Source organism: Strix uralensis, unplaced genomic scaffold, assembly GCF_047716275.1.
Source record: "Strix uralensis isolate ZFMK-TIS-50842 unplaced genomic scaffold, bStrUra1 scaffold_88, whole genome shotgun sequence".
Classification (NCBI taxonomy): Eukaryota; Metazoa; Chordata; class Aves; order Strigiformes; family Strigidae; genus Strix; species Strix uralensis.
The window spans coordinates 5,001-14,119 of record NW_027436737.1 but is presented as its reverse complement, the minus strand read 5'-3'; positions in this window follow the sequence as shown (position 1 = coordinate 14,119).

Below are 9,119 nucleotides of genomic sequence, written 5' to 3'. Positions count from 1 at the left end.
TCTCTTTTGGTTAGGGTTTAGGGTTAGGGTTAGGACGTAGTGTTAGGGTTATTGTTAGGGCTTGGGGTTAGAGTTAGGCTTTAGGGGTTAGGGTTAGGGGGTTAGGGGTTGTAAGGAACTGTATTAGACATTGTTTGTCTCTACATTGCTGCTCCGAGACCACCACTTCCCGCCTTGACATCCTGTTGTTCTAGAGGAGTACGCTACGAAGGAGACACAGAGCCCCGACAAAAAACCACGACATCCGCCCGAAGCGAGAACAACAGCAGCCTCGGCCGTGCCTGCCGTGCTGTAACAAGCTAGGTGCGAGACAAGGAGGACTTGACACCCCCCTCCCCAGCACGACCACCATGGACACCTGGGCAAGACCACGGGGTGGCACCTATTACAATGAGTTCTGTGGAAACGGGTGGACCTTTCGTGGAAACAGCGAAAACTGGGGCTATAAAAGGGTCGCGTACTCCTCTCCAGGGTACCCTGGTCTTCGGCACCTGTTACTTGGACCTGAGACCCCGGCGGCGATTGAAGCTCCTCCACCTACATCACGGCTGAGCCGACGGAACATCGCTGGATCCCTGGTGGTGGCGGTAACTAGTTGCACCTCTACCGTTTTTCTGGCTTAGGGATTCTGACTTTCTCTTTCCTTTCCCCTCTGTCCTATCGCTGTTATCAGTTGTTACAGAAAATAAAGTTCACAAGATTGTACAGCATCTGACCTCGTTTGTGTCTTAGTCTCGCTCTTGGGATCGTTTAAGAACCCACCCCGATATTGGATCGGGACATTTTAAATTGGCGTCACGGACAGGATCCCTTGAGGCGAGAGTGTTGTACTTTCTTACTGTGTTGGATTTAAGCGTCTCAGGACGACTTTACCCACTTTGTGTTACAATAAGTTGTGACCTCCTGAGGCTGAATAGGGGAAATTGTGGACAGAGAGGCTGTATTTGGATTAGGATTAGGTGCGACCTCCTGAGACTGGACAGGGGAAGTCTCTATGTCAAAGTGTGACCCTCTCGGGACGCATATCCCCTTTTTAGTTGGAAAGAGAAAATTGATGGGAACCTTGCCGGCAGTCGATGTTTGTGATGAGGTGCTCTTGCGGGGCGAAGGAATAGATAAGTTATATGATCTTTTGGAGGCACACCGGTCTCGTCCCTCGGTCCAGGGACTTGATTGGGCGAGAAAACATTGGTTCCAGGTGCAGAGTCTGGTGGATAGAATCAGGGTGTTACAAAAGGAAGCTAAAGTTAAGAAGGGAAAAGGAAAATCTATAATTTGTGCAGTACTAGGAGCGAGTCTAGTAGCTGCGATGGAAGAGAAAAAAGAGAAGTCTCGCCAAGATGACATTGTCATAGACTCCCTGCAGTCGGCCATACAAAGCCTGCAGAATCAATTGAGAGAAGCCAAAGAAGTAATAGAGGAGCAAAAGGAGCAAATCATGATACTGAAAAGTGAGTTGAGGGAACAACTTTTGGCAGAGACAGACACACTGGCGGAGGCACAAGTGAAGCTTTTAGAGAAAGGAATACGTCAAATTTACCCACAAGGGGATCTGCAGAAGGCAAAGGAAACCGTAGAAAGTCTTCCCCATATGTATCCTTTGGTCAAAACAGAATATATATATGAGGACGATAGTGATAATCGTCCTCAAGTAATTACCAGAGAAGTCCCATTTACATCAACCGAATTGGCAAAGTTGAAAAAAGATTTTGCAAGGACTGCAAAGGAATCAGAGACGGAATATGTGTGGAGAGTGTCTTTGTCAGGAGGGGATGGAATCTTATTGTCAGAGAAGGAAGCAGAAGGATATTGGGGTCCGGGTGTGTTTTTAACTACCGGTGACCACCGAGCCCCATGGTCATTAACTCAGAGAGTCGCGTATTGGGCTGGAGGGCTGAACCCCTTGGAGAGGGGGGATCCCCTTGCCATAACAGGTACAGTGGATCAGCTAGTAGAAAGTGTGCAGAAGGCAGCCTGTCTGCAGATGATGTATGATCAGGAGCTCAAGCCTAAGCAGGGCTCCCCGATGATGATGCCTGTGGACCCAGAGAGGATGACTCCCCTGATACAAGGACTTCCTGACTCCCTAAAACCCATTGGCATTCAGTTACAAGGAAAAATTCAAAATAGTTCCAATGTAGAGAGAATGACGGCCAGTCTTGAGGGGATAGTGACTCCTGACCACCGACAGCCAGGGAGGAAAGTATGGACATGGGGAGAGGTGGCCCAAGAACTAATTAATTTTGGGAGAAAGTATGGCCCCGTCAGCGGGTCGTCGCAAAGGATAGAAACCAGGATTTTACGGGCTGCAGAGAAAATTATCGGTCGACAATCATCTATGAAGAAGGGCCAAGGCCTGGGATCACCCCGATTTCAGAACTCTGGGAGAGAGAGACCCCTAACTCGACAGGGACTGTGGCAACTAGGGCTTCAGAAAGGTGTTCCCCGTGACTTGATGGATGGGCTTACCACGAAAAAATTAGAGCAACTTGTGTACAACTGGTCAGGACAAAAGGTCCCTTCCAGAGCAACCCCAAGTGCCCCACCAATAGTGAGCGATCCACCCCTGATAGACCTTGGGGAGGAACCGACTGGAGAAAAGAAGGTGGCGGGAAACTAGACCCTCCGCCCCCTCAAGGTGAGGGGGGAGGCGGAGGATGGATGTTTATTAGACAACTCACCTGCAACCCGAAAGGGGACTTTCTCATAACTGTTGCTGTAGGACCAAGGAAAAGACTAGTAACCTTTTTGATTGATACTGGGGCACAAATTACCGTGCTAACGCGGACCGAAGCAGAACAATGTGGAATTCCGATTCCCTCGAAAAATTTAATTGTCCTAAATGCCCTGGGAAAAACACAGTCAGTACCTATGACTCCGGTGACGCTGTGGTTACCAGGAGAAGAAAGCCCTGTCAACACCATGGTAGCCATAGGAGCTTTCCAGATGAATCTTCTAGGTATAGATGTTTTGAAAGGTAGGCAGTGGCGAGACACCCAGGGAAACTCATGGTCATTTGGTGTCTCCCAGATCAGGCAGTTGGCCGGAATACCAGACACAGAAGTGCGTTTATTGCAAGCGGCACCTACCCTGCCACCCTCCAAATTGACAAATGTGAAACCCTACCCACTACCTCTAGGAGCAAGGGAGGGAATCACACCAGTTCTGGAGGATTTGAAAAAGCAAGGTATTGTGGTCCCCACTCACTCTCCCTTCAATTCACCAGCATGGCCGGTCCAAAAGCCAAACGGCAAATGGAGATTGACAATAGATTACAGGAGACTGAATGCCAATACAGGTCCACTCACATCTGCTGTACCAAACATTGCTGAATTGATAGCAACCATTCAGGAACAATCCCACCCTGTCATGGCAACAATTGATGTTAAAGATATGTTTTTTATGGTCCCCTTACAACCTGAGGACCAGGAGCGCTTTGCCTTTACCTGGGAGGGACAACAATATACTTTTACGCGACTCCCTCAAGGATACAAGCACTCCCCCACGCTGGCTCACCATGCTCTAGCGCAAGAGTTAGAAACAATTCCCAGAAAAGCAGAGGTAAAGATTTATCAGTACATAGATGATGTACTCATAGGAGGGAGTCAAGTAGAAGAAGTTGAAGAAACTCAAAAGGATATTATTGCCCATTTAGAAAACATAGGATTGACAATCCCACCTGAGAAAATACAGACCCCCTCCAGTGAGGTAAAATTTTTAGGAATCTGGTGGAAGGGAGGCATGACGTGCATCCCACCGGAGACTCTCTCCTCTCTCGATCAGATCAAGATACCAGAGTCAAAGAAAGACTTACAGCATGCACTGGGGTCGCTTGTGTTTTGGAGGAAACACATACCTGATTTTTCAATTATTGCCAGGCCCTTGTATGATTTACTGAGAAAAAGAGCCCAGTGGGAGTGGACTCAGGTCCACGATGAGGCTTTACAGTTGTTGGTGTTTGAAGCGACTGCCTACCAGGCCCTGGGTCCAATTCACCCAACAGACCCGGTCCAGATTGAATGGGGGTTCGCCAAGACCGGATTGTCCATCCATTTGTGGCAAAAGGGTCCAGAAGGTCCATTTAGGCCCATTGGGTTTTATTCTCGTAGCTTTAAAGATGCTGAGAAAAGATATACAACTTGGGAAAAAGGTTTATTTGTGGTTAGCCTAGCTCTGAGAGAAGCCGAACGTACCATTCGGCAACAACCTTTAGTTCTCAGAGGCCCATTTAAAGTGATCAAAGCTGTTTTGGCAGGAACTCCACCCCCTGACGGGGTGGCTCAGAGAGCCTCTGTGCGAAAATGGTATGCACAAATAGAGCACTACTGTGAAATCTTTTCTGTAACCGAAGGAGCCCCGAAAGTGCTAAATATACAAGATGAGGTAAACCCAGATAAGGAAAAATCCGAGCTTTTGTCAGTAATACAAGTAGCTCCTCCATTTTCTGGACAATTGCAAAACGTCTGGTTTACAGATGCCTCATCAAAACGGGAGGGGAAGATTTGGAAATACCGAGCTGTGGCACTTCAGGTAGACACCAAGGAACAGATCATTACTGAAGGAGAAGGTAGCGCACAAGTAGGAGAACTAATTGCTGTGTGGAGCGTTTTCCAACATGAGGCTCAATCCGCTTCTTCTGTCTATATCTATACTGACTCTTATGCTGTATTCAAAGGTTGCACTGAATGGCTTCCTTTCTGGGAACAAAATGGATGGGAGGTCAACAGAATACCTGTGTGGCAAAAGGAAAAATGGCAGGATATCCTTACCATTGCCAGACAAGGGAAATTTGCAGTAGCATGGGTAGCATCCCACCAGCAGGATAACACCCCAGTAAGCCGCTGGAATGCTGAGGCGGATGAGCTAGCCCGACTGGCTCCCCTACAAAGCTCCCAAATAGCAGAGGATTGGGAAAGTCTGTTGGAATGGCTACATGTAAAGCGGAAACATTCAGGAATTAAGGACCTCTATTGTGAGGCACAAGCCCGAGGGTGGCCAGTGACCCGGGAAGAATGTAAAACTTGTATATCTTCCTGTGAGCAATGCCGTGTCCGGTTGGACAGACATCCCCTGGAGAGTGACCCTCTGCACTTAAGAGAGGGAAAAGGCCTATGGGAGGCCTGGCAGATTGATTACATCGGTCCCTTTCGAAAATCAGAAGGAAAGCATTATATACCGGTAGGTGTAGAGATAGTATCCGGACTAGTGCAAGCTAAAGCATGTGCCAAAGCAACAGGAGAAAATACAATAAAAGCACTGAAAGAATGGTTTGGAATCTTCCCCAAGCCACACTCAATCCAATCGGATAATGGCTCACATTTTACAGCCAAAGTGGTCCAAGAGTGGGCAGCCCAGGAGGGAATTTCGTGGGTGTTTCATACTCCTTACTATCCACAAGCAAACGGAATTGTGGAAAGAACAAATGGTCTACTAAAACGCTTCCTCAAACCGCATAAGCCAGGATGGGCTGAGCGCGTGTGGGACGCAGTGACCAGCGTCAACAGTCGCTGGGGAGTAAATGGATGCCCGAAGATCACGGCATTCTGTCCAAAACCTCCAACAATTATACCAGCCCCTCATGGTCCTGATCACCCTAGCAACCCATCCCACTTTCCAAGACAACCTGTCCTAGTCGAACTCCCTACAGTGGGCAAAGTGCCACTGGTGTTGGACGCGCCCCTTAACAAATATACCTGGAAGGCAAAAGATGCCTGTGGGAAAATCCATAAGATTCACACGAGATGGATTGTCCCCTCCTTCTAACCCGAGAAGCGAATTTGTTTTTGTTTCACTTTCAGGAGGAAGCAAGCGACACAGACGCAGCTACAGAGGGAGTGAAGCAGGCGCAGACTTTGGTGTAATCTGATTATGATGTGTATGTTGATTTTTGTTGCGTTATATTGGGGACTTACCTATGAAGCTGAAGGGAAGCCAATTCCCCCACCTTTACCCAACCCACATGACCCCCTTGAGGATAATGAATTTGTTTCGTTAGCAAAGACTGTAAGTCAAACCTTTAATCTAAGCCACTGTTGGGTTTGTGGAGGACCCCTAGGATTATCAAGCTGGCCGTGGGTTTCTATACCGCTCTCCCCATGTCAGATTGTAAGTAACTATAGCGACATTGCAAATACCACCTGGGATGATAGTGGAACTTGGCCAGTCCAATTCCCAAATAAGGGCAAATTTTGTTTAAATCGCACTCAGAAAGGAGGAGTTGATGTAGGGGAGAGTAAGTGTCAATGGACACTCACACACAAATTGATTAACAAAGATAGGGGCATTTATGTATGGTTGTGGCTCAACGAACAAGGACGCAGCAAAGGATTCAAGGGGTTTTGGTCAAACAAAAATGAAACAGACCATGCTTAATTGCCGGGAAACAACTTTTTCAATCAAACTTGTGAATGGAAAAACGACACTGGGTCTTGGTACTGTACCATCCGAATAAACAATCATCTAAATGAGGTTTTCAGCCCTCTGGGAGATAGAAACACAACCTATTTTCAAACCCCAAGGACTGCAGAGGGACCTTTTGCCAAAGGTACCAAAGCCAAAAAGGGTCATTATTGGATATGTGGACATACTGCCTACAAACAACTGCCAGCAAACTGGTCCAGAATTTGCTATGTAGGAATCATCCGACCCCTGTTTTTCCTCCTTCCTGAGGCAGATGGCCCTCAACTGGGAATAAGACTATATGACAAGTTAGGGAACAAAAAGATTGACCGCAATAAGCGATCTGTTGAGTTTGAAATAGGTGGAACTCAAAAGTGGGGGGAAAATGAGTGGCCCCCTGAAAGAATTATTAAGCATTATGGGCCTGCCACTTGGAACCCCAATGAACCGATATCAGGGGCAAGAGAGCCAATTTATAATTTGAACCGTATAATTCGACTACAAGCAGTTCTAGAAATTATTACTAATAAAACTGCTAATGCTATAGACCTTTTAACTCAACAATCTCAACAGATGCGCACTGCAATCCTTCAACATCGTATGGTTTTAGACTACCTATTAGCTGAAGAGGGAGGAGTATGTGGAAAACTAAATGTTTCTAATTGTTGTCTGGAAATAGCCGATGTAGGTGAAGTAGTCCTTCAGCTAACCACAGACATTAGGAAACTAGCTCATGTCCCCGTTCAAACATGGAATGGTTGGAGCGGTGATCTATGGTCTTGGCTACCCGGAGCACCATGGGTAAAGCAGCTTCTATTTTATCTCATATGCGCATTTGCCGCTTTGATGTTTTTGCCGTGTGTTATTCCTTGCTTTATTCAGTTAATCCAACGTGTTGTCTCTAACATGCAATTTATATCTACTGTCTCATCTGATGGTGTAAAGCAGATTCGTATTGTTCGCCAACCAAAGCCTGTAGCTGTACCAATCATTTAACTTGTAAACTTAGGATAGACGCTTTCAGGCCTAAACCGCACATGCGCTCTGGGCTGGGGGCGCCCATTTTGGCGGATTCCCGGCTCAGGCAAGTCTGACCACCAGTTATCCTTCGGCATTATAGCTTGTGATAATAATCAGAATGTATGCCCTTTTAATACTTGATTTTCTGGCTCTTACTTTGTTGGCTACTGCTGTATTTACCCTTGCGTTTTGTATGTTTTCGTCCGGTAAGTGTCCATGTAAACCCTCTTGTAGTTGTGCTGTCTCATGTAAACAACCATCTCCCTCCCCTCCCAGCCGCCAAGGACCGAGAGCACATTTCTCGGTCCGCCCTAAGACGGGACCAAGGGCACATTCCTCGGTCCGGTCTGAGACAGAGCCGAGAGCTCATTCCTCGGTCCAGTTCGAAATGGAACCAAGATCGCATTCCTCGGTCCGGGTTGGGATAGAACCGAGGACGCATTCCCCGGTCCTGGCTGAGACAGCGCTTTAACTTTGTTTAGTTGAAAACCTGTTAGTCAATATTATTATTGTTATCTTTTTATAAGTTTATTTAGGAGGTTGTTAATGTTGTTATAGATAGTGTTGTTTATTTACTTTTAAGTTTGAGAAAGAAGTTTCTAGGCCCTAATGACGCATGCGCAGTGGGAAAAAGGGGGCAGGGAGAGGAATTTTTTCCTGCTGCGCATGCTGATCCCAACTGCAGCGGACGGTGTGGACGGCCAGAGACTCGAACTTTTTGTGGTATTTTAGTTAAAACTGCGGGCAAAGATGGAAGATGTGTCGGATTTGATTTTGATTCACGTTGTAATCTTTGCTTTTTTAATTGCTATCCTAATTGTTATGCTTATTCTCCTTTTTTGTCCCTGTAAATGTCAATTATGTAAACTGCCATTACGTTCTTCTGTTAATTCTTTGGAACCTTAAAGTTAGTATATAAGATGCTTTTGCTTTATCAAACTGGTTAATAGTATGCATGATATACCTGTTATAGAATGTTATTGGTTATATGCCTGTTAGTTAAGAATGCTTGCTTTACAAAATTGGTTAGTAGTAAGCATGATGCTTCTGTTGGAAGACGTTATCGGTTATATGCCTGTCAGCTAAAAAATGTTTATATTTGTTGTTAATATAGTTGTTAGTAAAAATGCTCACAGCTGTTAAGGATATTGTTAAAGACATGTTTATGGAAAGGAAAATTTGCTGGAAATCTTGTTATCAGTTGTTGCATTTTTGCGCTTTTCTGGTCTCTCTCTCTCTTTCTGTACTGTTATCTTTAACGCCACCACGAAGACAGCAATGTCGAGCCACGGGGTGGTGTAAGGAACTGTATTAGACATTGTTTGTCTCTACATTGCTGCTCCGAGACCACCACTTCCCGCCTTGACATCCTGTTGTTCTAGAGGAGTACGCTACGAAGGAGACACAGAGCCCCGACAAAAAACCACGACATCCGCCCGAAGCGAGAACAACAGCAGCCTCGGCCGTGCCTGCCGTGCTGTAACAAGCTAGGTGCGAGACAAGGAGGACTTGACACCCCCCTCCCCAGCACGACCACCATGGACACCTGGGCAAGACCACGGGGTGGCACCTATTACAATGAGTTCTGTGGAAACGGGTGGACCTTTCGTGGAAACAGCGAGAACTGGGGCTATAAAAGGGTCGCGTACTCCTCTCCAGGGTACCCTGGTCTTCGGCACCTGTTACTTGGACCTGAGACC